The sequence below is a fragment of the Trachypithecus francoisi genome, unplaced genomic scaffold (assembly GCF_009764315.1).
Source record: "Trachypithecus francoisi isolate TF-2019V2 unplaced genomic scaffold, Tfra_2.0 Contig00379, whole genome shotgun sequence".
NCBI lineage: Eukaryota > Metazoa > Chordata > Mammalia > Primates > Cercopithecidae > Trachypithecus > Trachypithecus francoisi.
In genome coordinates, this window is record NW_022680602.1 from 153,386 (window position 1) to 165,052 (window position 11,667).

The window sequence follows — 11,667 nt, forward strand, 5'->3', positions numbered from 1 at the left end:
AGGAGACCCTGCAGATGCTGAGAATGGGTGCAGCTGTCACAGTCCGAATGTCCTTTCAGGGCCATCTGACCTGGCTGGGATCCAAGTATCCAAGTGCAGGATTGTATGTCAGACCCGTGAAGCCAGGATTACAGCCACTGAATGGCAGTTTTCCATCCCACGGCAACCGGCCTTGCTAGGGGCTTCCTCGGAACCACCGACTTCACACCACCACCCCTCAACTACTTCAACTAGCCTACATCATGGCAGAGGCCTCTCCAGGCAGACCAGCCCTGCCCTAGTCCTGCTTCATGGCAAATCCTCCAGGCAAACGTCCTTGGCCTCCTCCAGGAGGCTGTGCTCGGAAGGTGCCCTCATTTACTTCTGTGGCTCTGAGACATTTAACTAGAGCCCGACACACTTCTTCCTGTTCACATAATATTGAGTTAACAGATTTTTATGAGTCAATTTTCACTGGGAAAAACACCATTTCAGGAGCTCCAATGACCACAATGAAAATGTTTTTACCTCCCCTTACGTGACCTCGGCAACGCCAGGTCCAGGAAACGTTCTGGATCTCAGATAATGGCTTATCCACTCATAGTAAGTCTTGGTCTTGTTTCACAAGCTATCAAATGCTGCCCAGAAGCAGGAAAAGCCCCACAACGTGGCAGGGAGGGGCGACCAGCGTGAGTTCTAAGGCCAGACCACCCGGGTCTGCTGACAGCGTGGCGAGGGGCACACAGTGCAGGGTCTAAGGCCAGACCGCCCGGCTCCCGCTGACAGTGTGGCTTCAGGAGTTTCCTAAACCCTCTGCTCTCCAAGGTTCATGTCAGAAAAATTGCAGTGATAACCGTATCCACCTCGTTTAAATATATACACACACACACATATATATATATACACACACCCCCCAAACCTACAGCCCTATAAAAGTCATTAATCCTAGTTATCCTCAAGGCATTGAGCTATCAATAATGAGCCATCCCCCTTGCTGCTGACCTGCCTCAGCCCCACCCTCCGGAAACCCCGCATCCACACCAGCCACACAGGGTGAGGCCAGGGAAGGAGCACGACTGTGTCTTGGGAACTTAAACTCTGGAAGCTGAGTTAAATCAGTGCCGCTCAAATCTTGTCACCAACTCTCTTGTTAAATTGGGAGATTCCATCTCTGGGGATCTTGAAGGAACTCGAGGCTCTACATTGAGTGAGGTGAGCACTCGTGCTGCAATGAGACGGCAGGGAAAGCAACCGAATCTGGGGTCGCAGCTGCCTGAGGCTTGGGTCCCACCGGGAAAGTGGCACCAGGGCCCTCAGGACAGTGGCGGAGGTCCCAGGAGGCAAGTCCCCACGCAGGGACTCATGGACCCAAAGATTGCTCCAGGGCCAGGAGGGGCTGCTGCGCTGACAGCCACCAGGCAGGCAGCCTTCGAGCTCCTCCAGCTGCCATCCTGCAGGCAGGGAGGACAGTGCCCAGACCACCCCGGGGCTCCCCCAGCCTGCCAGGCTGGTACTCTTACTCCAGCCACTGACAAGAGTCCCCATGTTCCAAGCTAGGTTGAAACAGCGCCTCAGGCCTCGGGGCACATGCACCCCCCCTGCAGGGCAACTCCTACCCAACACCTGGGGATGGCTATTCCCACACATCCCCAACTCACAGGAAAACTTAAAAATGAAAGTCGGAAGATACAGCCAGGAAACCAATGCTCAAGAAGCAACTCCAGGGTGAATCTTCCTAGAGCTATTGCTACTGAACATCTTTAAAAACATTTCCAGGGTGACTTCCTAGAGCTATTGTTGTTGAAAATCTTTAAAATTCTTCATTTCAAAATTAGCTTTTATTACACTGTCTTCCCTATTCTACCAAGACTCTAGAAAACAAAACTACTACAAATTCCAATTCTATCTTATAGCAAGTTAGAAATACACGTTTCCTCAAAGGATTCTACATGTTTCCTTGGCAATATCCTTTCCATGTCCCATACTACTGCCCGCAACAGGGAAGGCTTTTCCAACCCAACCCATCCCAACCCAACCCAACCCAACCAACCCAACCCAACAAAACCCAACCCAACCCAACCCAACCCAACGGCCCCGAGACAGGCCCCTAACGAATCATCTACAAACTCTTGAGACAGACTTGCCCTGACAAATCATCTGCAAACTCCATCTTCCATTAAAAACAGTACCGAAAATGAGCATATTACCACTTTTTAAAAATTACTGTAAAGTGGACAGTGTTCAGTTTTGTGAATTTTGGCACAAATATTCCCATAATCATCATCACACAAGCAGAACAGTCCAACAGCCCCAAACCCACTCACGGGGCCTCATAAGCATACCCTCCCATTCCCAGCAACCAACCTCTCTGTGTTCTCCCATCCCCCGGGTCTGTCTTTTCGAGTGTTGTGGCAAACACTCACAAAATCACGATTTCCTGGGCATCGTGCTTGGAGGTGCACCCAGGGTGTCCTGTGATCAACAGCCAGGCCTCGGGGCAGGAGGGCACTAACGCTCACTAAACAAAGAATCAATGTCGCTTGCCACAAAAATGAGAACAGTAAAGATTTCTTCAAACAGAAATGAGTTTTTTTCATGACTTGCTCTTAATACATATGAAATCATAAAAGTAGGCCTATTAACAATTACATAAGTCTTTAGAGGTCCTTGAACTACTTCTGTCCCTTGTGTTTTTATACAAAATAAGCCCGAGGTTAAAGAGAATAACGTCACTGGCCACAGCTGGGGCCATGCGAGGACACAGCTTATACCCATCAGGTCCCTGGGTGCCCCGAGTCCTTCCCTTGTTATTTATGGAAATACGGGAGAAACCAGGAGGTCTGAGCATTTACCTGGCTCTTCTCCCAGGGGCCGAAGAAAGCACCCATCTGTCCAGTCTTCTCTCCACCCCACGGTTCCCTCCTACCCTGACTCTTGGGCTGACGCGGCTCATGCACTCAGCAGCGCCATCATTAAACGTTTAGCTTCACACCACGAGGCCCTCCTCTGGCCTCCTCTGACCACCACTGAACCTGAAGTCAGCACTAGTCTGCAGGACACGCGTGGACAAGGCTGCTGGATCACGGCCTCCAACGAGGACGGTGCCAGGCAAGGAGTTGGAGAGCCGAGGATGGAGCAGCAGGGAGGCGAAGGCTAGCAGCGGCCACCACCGAGGACCTCCCTTCCCACCCAGAGGGCAGCCCACCCAGGGAGGTTAAGGCCAGCACCGGCCCCCACTGAGGGCCTCGAGGGCTCTCCCCATCCCGAAGGCGGCTGCGATTACATTTCCCATCGCACCAAGAGACCCCTGTATTGAGCACAAAGCTTTTCAACCTTCGAATCAATAAGGAATCACAACACGGACATTCCCTCAATCCAACTGGCCCGCCCACAAAACAGACACGCAATCATACACATTTCCTGTGGGAAAGTCAGTCAGTCCCTGGGGCCTCGCGCCAGGGGTGGGGAGCATCATGAGGAGACGCCCCAGCCTGGCTCCTCCCCCTACAGCTCCTTTTCCCTCTGTCCCCCGCCCCTCCCCCCATCCAGGCTCAGAGGCTCCTTCCTCAAATTCTTTCCCCTTGATGAAGTCATTCATCCCCAAAATACAAAGCAAAGTCATGGGGGCTCTAGAGAAAATCCACACCGTGGCTCGCGTTTAAGATTCTCATATGTTTGAGAATAACCAAGCAGGAATCTTTGGCGTCTGAATGTGGTCTGAAGGCATCTGAGTACAATTCCCGGCACTGGCCCGGAGTGGATCATGGGTGTCTCGGACATCTTCGCAACTCTACACCAATTATTTTGAAACACACTAGCAGAATAGAACCATGTGAATAGCTACTGCTCAGTTAAAAGTAGGAAAAGACTCCAAAAGCTGCCCTCAAGGAAATCCTTCCCACGAGGAGTTTCTGCATCGGGCCTTTCAAGCACACGCAAGGCCCCCGGGCCCAACTCCCTCATCCCTGAGTCATAAAGCAGCAAAGACGGTGGGAAATAAAGCAAGTGAAGGAGTCGGTCCCGCACAAAACGGGCTCCAGAAGCCACAGCCACTCTCCCAGTGTGGGAGCCAAGTCCAGAGACCTGGAAACACCAGGGTTCCCAGGGAGGAGGGCAGAACAATGCCATTTCCCCCGAGTTTAGGGAGACAGCACCCCACGTCCTCTGGCCTTAATAGAAGAGAGACTTCACATAAAGGATTTCAATGAATCCACCACACACAGAAAGTGGGCTAAGGGCTAACACACCCATTTAAATGCCTGGCAAAAACACATTAAATGAACACACAGATAAGCGAGGTTCTCCTGTTATCCATGAAATATTCAGAAACAAATCCAGCAAGCAATCTCTTTGCAATCAAAAGACCAATTCGGAGGTGCCTTAAAAATCAAGATACAACTGAACCCTTAATACACCAAGAACCAAGTTCCACGGAAGTGTAATCACATCACCACCTCCCAGCTGAAGGAAGCTGCACTGGCCACTGACCAGCTGTTCACTCGTGGGTCAGTGAACGAAAGGCGATGCTGTCCAGGACAACGATGAGATGTTAACCTGAAAAGGGCAAAATCGCAGAGGCTGGAGGGACCTTCCAGGTAACCCAACCCCCTCAGTGGACAGAGGACCCCCGTGGGGCCACAGAGCCCAGAGCTCCAGTGTGTTCGGGGCAAGCACTCAACTGCAACCCTGATGATGTCCGAATGCCGTCTGCCCTTCTGTGTTTCTGCCCCACTAACAGGGAATCCGTGAATGCTAAGGAAAAGTAACGCATTTCACAACACGTTTAGATTTTTAGCAAATTAAAGATCAACAGTGAGAAACTTTGGGAATTAACCAAAATACAGTTCACTGAATGCCCAAACTCAAAGCTAATCTCCAAGAGGTGATAAACTGTGTGTGGTGGTTAATGCTGTAAATCCCAGCAGTTGGGGAGGCTGAGGCAGGAAAATCACTTGAGCCTGGAAGGTTGGTGTTGCAGTGAGCTGTCACTGCACTACTGCACCCAGCCTGAGAAACAGAGTGAGACTGTCAAAAACAAACAAACAAACAAAAATTAAACGAGTTCAAATGAATTCGCCCATACCCTTTAAATTTTCATTTGGGTACATGCGGTGATCTAGTTCCTTTTTCCCTTGCAATACATGAATAATCTAATAATTAAATATAATCTAACCTTTAAATGGGAAAATTGAATTATTTTCCCATTTCATTATTCCCTATCTCAGGGAAAAGGTTAAAATTATTCCCTATTTCAGGGAAAAAGCTAAAAATCATTTTAAACCTTCCTTCCACAAAACAGTATACTCAGTCATCTCCATCTGCTTTATCATGTGGAATTCAGCTTCACGTGTCTACAGTAGTTTATGTTAAATAGCGTTTATGTAGATAGGCAAGAGAAAGAAACACTTGGTCTATGTAGAAGCAGCAGAAGACACGTTTTAACAGAAAAGGGAGAAGATACCACCGTGTGAATCATCCAGAAATTCTGTCCTCATCTTATCCACACACACAGAAAACACCAAGCACGTGCCTAGTGTCCAACAGGAGCACAGAAAAGACAGGGATCCCTCCAATTGTTTAATGACCAGCCCCACTTGTCACCGCCACATAACAAAATCCGTACGGCAACTTCAGCACGTTTCATTCACGATTCCACGGAAATCAGGCTGAAGAACTTAGAGATGCTTTGCCCACACTTAAAAATCCAAGTGCGGGACTCATAGAAATAAAACACATTATGGGTTCACTTAACTTTTCCAAATTTTTACTTGGAGAAACCTATGAAGTTCTTGTCAGTCACATCCTTAAGTTTTTCAATAATTTTTAAATGCAAAGGTTGGGCAAGACTTGTAAAGTGGTACATACATTCGGCCCGGCGCGGTGGCTCACGGCTGTAATCCCAGCACTTTGGGAGGCCGAGGCGGGCGGATCAAGAGGTCAGGAGATTGAGACCATCGTAGCTAACATGGTGAAACCCCGTCTGTACTAAAAATACGAACAATTAGCCAAGCGTAGTGGTGAGCGCCTGTAGTCCCAGCTACTCCGGAAGCTGAGGCAGGAGAATGGCATGAACCCGGGAAGCGGAGCTTACAGTGAGCTGAGATCGCGCCACTGCACTCCAGCCTGGGTGACAGAGTGAAACTGTCTCAAAAAAAAAAAAAAAGGAGGTACACATGTACATGCCACGTTCTTCTCCCAAAGAGATGGGCCCTTTTTTAAGATTCCAGATGTAAATGTGGTTGTCACCCTGCTTTTGAGAGGATGGGCTGTGTTTTAAGCATGAACACACTTTCCTCCATGCACCAAGGATGCACCATGGAGGACCGTGCTGCCGCCTCCCCAATCTCTGCTCAGGGTGGGGCAAGGGGAGCTCATCTGTCTCCCGTGTACACCGTCAAAAGGCCAGGTGCTCAGAAGGGGGCTTCCAGGACTTGCAGTAGGCATTCGTTAGCAGGGCAGGCAGTGCCTCATGCTGGTGGGCATCCAGCAGTAAGGGGGTCTTGCACTTCACTCCCTGAACCCAGCCCCATACAGAGGGGAAAGAGACACCTGTATCATAACTCATGTGTATTTATAGACACACAGAGACACTGCAGTGCAAGGTGCAGAACTAGAAGGAATCGTGGAAATAAGAGGGAAGACATTTGGTTACGACTGGCAGAGCCACCTCAAGCCTCAGCACTTCCTGCCGGAGCCCTGACTGACCAGACTCCTCAGGGGTCACTGCCATTGCCTTGCCCAGCTCATGACAGGGCAGACAGTGACAGAGCCTCAGAACAACCTCCCACTCCTTTCTCACCAGCCCAGGGGACGAGCTGCTCATGAGTGTCCCAAAGCCTGAATGCGGGAACATAGAGGTGACTGAGCAGAAAGGGGGACAGCCACAATCGCCACGGGTGTATGGATATTGCGGGGCACACCAGCAGCCCTTTCCACCTTAAAGAAGACGGCCACGGGTGTGCGGATGCTCCCGCATGACCCAGCCGTCCTTTCCACCTTAAAGGGGAATGGTCACGGGTGTGCGGATATTCCCAGATGCCCCAGAACCCTTTTCACCTTAAGGAGATTTTCACAGTCTCATTTCAGTCTCCAAACTATTCAGTGAGGTTGCAGGAGTATCACTGTGGACCAACACTGATTGGCACCAAGTAAGGGCAGTTTTATGACCACGTCTCAACCCTGAGACAATCAGGTCTTGGCCATCTGGTCAAAGCTTTTTCTGGAACAAAGTTGGATAATGAAGCTGAACTTCGGTTTTCCAAAGCTTGTTACAGAAACCACATCTTCCTAGGTGGGGCTCCGTGGTGTCAGGTGCAGACATCAGTAGCCAGCCTTGCCAAGATTCATGGCACATTACACGTTCGCCTGAGAAGGCTGCTCAATCATTGAGGGCTCTGATGAGCTCTGAAATGAATTTGCCACTTCGGCCTACACTCTACTCCCTTGTTTGGTTAAAGAAACCCAAAAGGCAGAATTTGTTTTGGCCAATAGCCTGCTGACCCAACTGAAGAGGTTTTAATTACAGTGCTTTCATTGCATCATAGAAAGCAAAGTCATACAGATCAACTCATTATTACCACTCCAAAGGTTTAGTAAATCTCCAGATAATCAGGCAAACATTTTAAGAAGCTACATTAAAGTTTACAATACTCAAAATTTAAAACTACATTCATGCTTCAAAAACCACCATTCCGATTTTAGATGGCCAAATGCATATGAGAAAGAAAGCAACGTGCTGAGCACATTTTTTTGTAATCTTATGGAGAATCTGCCACTTTAAAAATGGCTCTAGTTCCTGGCTCCAGATGGGTGTGGTGGGTTGTCTCACTCCATTTCAACTCCACCTGAAGCTGGGACACTAGAAATCCATTCCCAGACTCCAGGGCACCAGAATTCCCACTTCTGGAAACAGCCTGGAATGCAGACCTGTAGCAGAGAATTCTTTCCTGCCCACCCCAACCGTCCTCTGTGGAAGGCGACGGTAAAAGACAAGTCCACCCCCCTAGGCGCAACTGCACCACGAAGAACCATTTCAAGGTGGGAGGTGATCGATCAGTGGGAAGAGACAGTTTAGCTAATCACTTATAAGGCAGAGAAGGGGGGTTTGAAGGCCTGTGTCTGGCCTTGTCCTCGGTCAATGGTCATCCGCCAGTCAGCCTAAGCCACATGGGAAGGGGCTTCTTGCAGTAAAAGTGGGGGCGCAGTTGTGGGGAGGGGGAACGTCTTAACCATCACTGTTTTACAGGATCACAGGGCTCAGGCAATGTTCAGTATTGTCACACACCAAGGTTTTTACCATCTGAAGAAAACTACAGTCCTAAGGTGTCAGTTCTCAAAGCCCTTAAGTTCCTCCTGGGAATGGGCATATTAAAGAAAAAAGATAAACGTTTGACTTCGGGGGTTTGCCTACGACTTGGATAAGCATGATTTTCTTCTGGCCAAGCAGGGAGCAGCTGGACCAGACTGGAGGGAAGGAAGAACAAATTTCCACTCTGACCTCAGTTGGGCACCAGAGTCTTCCCTGTCAGAATGTGGGTGTGGTGCTTCCCACACACCAGCCTCTGACGAAACTCAGCCCAAGGGTGTGGGAAAAGGCTATCTGCTTCTGAAAAATCTATAAAGTGCAGACACATCAAAAGCTTCACAAGACTGTAAAGGGCCAAGGAGACCACTACACCCTTGGAGTTGACAGAAAATGGTCAGCATCACACGTGCCTGAGGTCCAGGGTCAGCTCCCAGCTGCCGCGACGCTGTGAGCGCAGCCCTGGCTTCCCCTCTGATGCAGAGAGCTGGTCACTCTGCCGGCAGCACTCAGAGCTCAGAACATTCTAGATGAAAGCAACGGGTTCCTTTTAAAATGGGGAACCGGGGCAGCACAACTGAAGCTCTACGACTGTCTCAACTACTGGGTTTCGGGGTAGCATTAAGAAATTGTGAGAATCCAAATCTCAATTTCATACAGATTCCAGATTCACTGCAGGTTCCAGAATTTCCTGAAACATTCTTCCAATGTATCACTCAGGATTCCCTTGCCAAAGCTAATCAAGTCTACATTCGTTACGGAAAAGCCACCATAAGCACCACCACAAATAAGATCAACTGACGCCCGCCCTTTGCACCAAACATAGAAACTGTTACTCACACAAGACTGTGCTGGAGGCAGCTCTCAGCTGAAGCCGAATCCATGGGACTTCATTATCCCCATTTTGGATCGAGTGTGAGGACTGTCAGCAAACCAGGGCCCCAGTGTAAAGCAGAGAACAGATCCTCTGACGCCTGCCTGAACATTTCCTTCCCACCTCTGTCTTGGATATTGAACACCCTCAGAGCTACTGAGTCACCCACATTTGCAGGTCATTTATCCAGCCACCAGGATAACACAATTATGCGATAAAAATGCCTTCTCAGGGCTTTGTCATACTCAACAAGGAAGCTCAGAAGGCTAGGTAAGCGCAAGAAAGGGGGAAGCGTCCTCCAAACAGACAAAAACCAAGGAAAACCGTGCAGAGGCTGGAGAGAGAGCAGAAACAGAGCCCGCTGTAGCCTTTCAGGTCCTGCTGGCCGCAGCCCTGCGTTAGGTGGCACCATTTCCACGGATGCATCCTGCTGGGCCCATTTGAAAGGTCCCGCTGGCGAGAAACTCACCCCCACTTCCAGCTCCTGCAAGACCCGCTGCAGCCGCACTCCACCCCGGGGGCTGACTGTGCAAGTCTTCCTGGAGCGACCCCTCAGAGCCTGCTCAGTGTCTGAGACTGGGAAGCACCAACGATCCAGAAAGGCACAATCCCGTTCTCCTCGTGCTGCTTTCTGGGTTCCAAATTGTCTTAATAACGAGTCCTGCATAAACCCCGGGCTGGGGAGCCAGCCAGAACCCAGCAGCACCCAGCTCATGCGCTCCACTCACGCCACAGAGGACCGCGGAGGCCCCAGCACACTCTGTCCGTGGGGTAAGACACCAGAAACAGCCACAGTTCAGGGTTCTGCCACCCGCCCCGCTGCCGTAATTACCTGCTGTGATCTGAATTCTCATTGGTTGGAAAGGTGATCACACAGCTCCGCTGCCTTCATGACCTGCTGGGATCTGAAATTGCATTGCTTGGAAAGGGGATCTCACTGCTCAAGCACTCCCTGCTTCCTCCTTGCAAACAACATAAAAAATCCAAAACCCCTCTTAAAGAACGTTTACTGTAACCTCAAAACAAGACACATCCCGAGACCAGGGAAGATACACACGCACATCTGACACCTGGTGGACGTTAGTGACCAACGCCATGGCTTCCGTGTGGCGTGTGAAGCAGGAGGCCTGTCACGGTGACTCAGGCTGGGGTCTGAATAGGGGTCTTCCAAGCAACTAGGCAACCAGGAAGCACATCCCAAAACCCAAGTCCCCGCACTCATGTACCTGGAAGAAATGCTGCGTGGCCATCGACACCAGTTGTGAACCAAGACCGATCTGTGTCCTGTGGCCCTCACAACGTCCATACACGTCTGGGCCCAGCAAAGGCCCACACGGCACCCTGCTCGCCTCCAGTGGGGCTCTCTCCTGCCAAGGGGGATGGCCCTGAAGTCCGTTGAGATTCCCAAAGCTCTACAAAGTCGTCCTTCCTCCTGCTTGTTCAGAAGGCCAAAAGCCTTCTGAACTGAAGACACCAGTGAGAATTGACCTAGTCTCTTAAGGCAGCTCAAACACCTAAACACAGGAACACTGAACCTCTCTGCCCTCGAGAGCAGCCGATAACACACTGGGCTAAGCAGAAGGCACAGATGTCACATCCAGAAGTCAGTGGCACTCACGTTTGCATTCCAGGAGCCGCCCATGTGAGTCCCTCCAAGGCTTCCAAGTCCCACTTGATTGTTTTCATTGTATCTCTATAACATCAGAGACATTATATCTCACGGTATCTATGAGATCATATCTACTTTTATGAGCACATACGAAACCAAAATCAGAGTACGCAGGTGCAGTCAAGTCATATGACTTCTCCACTAGCATATGCACAAATGTTCATCAGCAAATCTGATCTTTGCTTTAACTCCCTCCCATGACCTAAAAAGGAGTCCACTACACACACACACACACACACACCACTTCAAAAACATAATTAGTACTTGCATTCAATTCTGGGCATTCGGAATAGACCTAATGGGTGATTAAATCTCTCCTCCAACCCATTGCTTAGTCTTCTTAGAGGATGAAGGATTTTGCATAACACAAGTCAACATATAAAAGATCTTGGATAGAAACAGACTTTCAAGTGGTCCTCAATATAGTGATTCAACTCATATACAAACGACCCAACACACAGCACAGTGTATATTAGAAGAATGATTAACTTGTTCCCCTCAAAATCCTAATATCTACACAGAAAAAATACCCTATACACATTTTATCATTCTTTACCAGTATAGTCATACAAAGGAGTATCACAAAAGCGAAAGAACACATTTGGTTTGACTCGCAGTTCTAAATTTAATATAAAATTGCTAAAACCACCAAGACAAACATGACTATGAAATATTTAACGATCTTCACCTAAATTCAAGTCACCATTCAACCACCAATACCTCTGCTCTCCATACGGGAACTTTCCAAAAGTAAATTCTGGAATTAACAGGACACATTTTTCTGGTGATAGAAATTAGGAAGGAATTGGTTGAAGGCGGTTCCTTGGCTGTCAAACTTTTTCT